Below are 2,586 nucleotides of genomic sequence, written 5' to 3' on the forward strand. Positions count from 1 at the left end.
AAATTATTAAATAATTTTAATATTGCTCATAGTAGAAAACCAATAGACAATAGTAAAAACACGAGATTAATAGTATTAATTATATTAATAGCATAAAGTTAATAGTATAAAGGTAATATTAAAACAATAATATAAACCTTTCTAAACAGCAAAGTTTATAATCTCTCAAAGAGAAAACTGATAAAATAAACCATATCATATACAAAGACAGAACTATTTAAACATATATAAAAGCGATATGTAAGAATTGAGATCAAATATATTAATCAGTTGATAAATGTAATCAAAAAAGATTTTCAGATTGAATAACAAAGCACATTAACATGTTGTATGTAAGACAAACCAAAATTAAAAAGATTCAAAAGATTAAAAATAAAAGGGTGGATAAAGGTATATCAGACACACCCTTCTGGTCCTTACACAAACTCAGAAAGAACCCACCCTGGTGCTGTCTCCCGCAACAAAACCAACGTCAAGGCCGCCTGGGGTAAAGCTGGCGGCAATGTTGGCGACTACTGCACAGAAGCTCCGGAGAGGATGTTCCTAGGCTTCCCCACCAGCAAGACCTACTTCCCCCACTTTGACCTGTCCCACGGCAAGAAGGTGGGTGACACGCTGACCAGTGCCGCGGGCCATATGTATGACCTGCCTGGAACCCTGTTGGATCTGAGCGACCTGCACACCTACAAGCTGCTTGTGGACCCCGTCAACTTCATGCTCCTTAGCACACTACCTACTGGTGACTCTGGCCAGTCACCTCCCCTCTGATTTTACTCCTGCTGTCCACGCCTCCCTGGACAAGATCTTGGCCTCGGTGAGCACCCTGCTGACCTTCAAATACCGTTAAGCTGGAGCCGTGGCGACTCCTGCCCCGGCGGGAGGCCTCTTTGCGCTTTGCGCACCCGCGCTTCCTGATCTTTGAATAAAGTCTGAGTGAGGTGCAAAAAAAGAGATATATCAGACATATGCAGATTAAATGAAGGTAGAGGTCTCTGAAAAGGTAGAATTAAGACCCAAAGCATTTTTTTAAAAAGACAAGAAAACATACTTTCTAAAGATTAAAGTCTTTACTTTAAAATATATCACTGTTATTAAGATTTATGTACCAAATAACACTTTAACAATTTTCATAAAGCAAAAATTAGAAGAAATGTAAGGAGAAAGAAAAAAATACCCTAACAGTAGAAAAGTCTAACACAACTTGCTTAATTCCAAACAGATCATGTTGGGAGGAAATCAGTAAGAATATAGAAGACTTATGCAAAATAATCAAATAGATCTTGCAAATATCTAACTATTAACCCCAATAATGTAAAATACACCATTTTCTACCACATGAATCATTCATGAAGATAGCACATCTTGGGCCACAAACAAAACATCAATAAATTCTACGGAATTGCATACTAATCAAAATACTATATATTAATTACAAAATTGGACCACCTACTTGGAAATTTAAAAACCCACTGTTAAACTCTTGGGTCAAAGAATAAATACTAAATGAAATAGTAGAATTTCTTGAAAATAATGATAAGAAGTAAATATAAGAAAAAGCATATATAACTATATCAATAAAAATAAAATGAATGAAGTAACCAAATTTAAAAACCAGAAAATAACAACAAAAAAAGCCAGAAAAAGCAGAAGGAAGAAACATTAATAAGGATAAAAGAAAAAATTAATAAGGAAAACTGTTGTTTTTAAATCAATAAAACAAAATACTAACCTAATTAGTAAAAAAAGGAAGTAAACAAACACATAACATTAATGTCAAAGGGAAAAACCACCAAAACAGGAAACTTAAAAAAATCATTAAATGGCTACTTTGCACAACCCTGTGCAAATACATTTGAAAATCTTGATGAAATTAATACATTTCCAGAAAAATATAATTTAGCAAATGGACCCCAGGGGGGAAGTATAAAAAGTCTACCGTATAATATTCTATGATAGATAACATAGAGAAAGTGATCAAAATAAATTGCAGTGATGTCCCTGGAACATCTTGAGAAGACCCTTCCCCTAAAACATGATTTATCAGGACTATTATAGCAAATTAAAAAAGAAAAGTTGATGGTATCACATTTATACTCCAAGAAACAATTTTATTTTGATGGATAAACTCAGTCTGGAATGAGCATGAGCTGAGACAAGAATTAATTTACACTCTGATAAGCAGCAAAGTCCATAAGGACCTCAGAAAGTGTAAAACAGCTCAATCATCTGGCTTTGCTTACTTAAATTCTCCTTATAAACTCCCAGCACAAACCTAAATGCTATAAGAAGCCCCTCCCAGCTCCATGACCCATGATGTCTCCATTATTCCTCAGGTGTGTGTCCTTTTTTGCTGTACCAGATTCAATAAACCTAATTTTATGTTTGACTACAGAAGTGTACCTGGTTGTCTTTGATTGGTGGGCACTCACAGATGTCATTGTATGAACCCCTTCAACCTTGGGACTCTTGTAGTCAAATCTCTGAGTAATGTCCCACTCCAGGAATTAGAGTCTATTAACAAAAAAGAAATCCAATCTGTGTGAAAGAGCTCTAAATATACCACACCTCCAGAAGTCTTGCTTCAAC

At 35.1% G+C, this 2,586-nt stretch overlaps 1 pseudogene; it reads left to right on the forward strand.

Moving 5' to 3' along the window:
* The first annotated feature begins 430 nt into the window (after positions 1-430).
* Positions 431-884, forward strand: LOC105310536 (annotated as a pseudogene).
* The last annotated feature ends 1,702 nt before the right edge of the window (positions 885-2,586 follow it).

This window comes from Pteropus vampyrus, unplaced genomic scaffold (genome assembly GCF_000151845.1).
Source record: "Pteropus vampyrus isolate Shadow unplaced genomic scaffold, Pvam_2.0 Scaffold5515, whole genome shotgun sequence".
In the NCBI taxonomy this organism is placed as follows: Eukaryota; Metazoa; Chordata; class Mammalia; order Chiroptera; family Pteropodidae; genus Pteropus; species Pteropus vampyrus.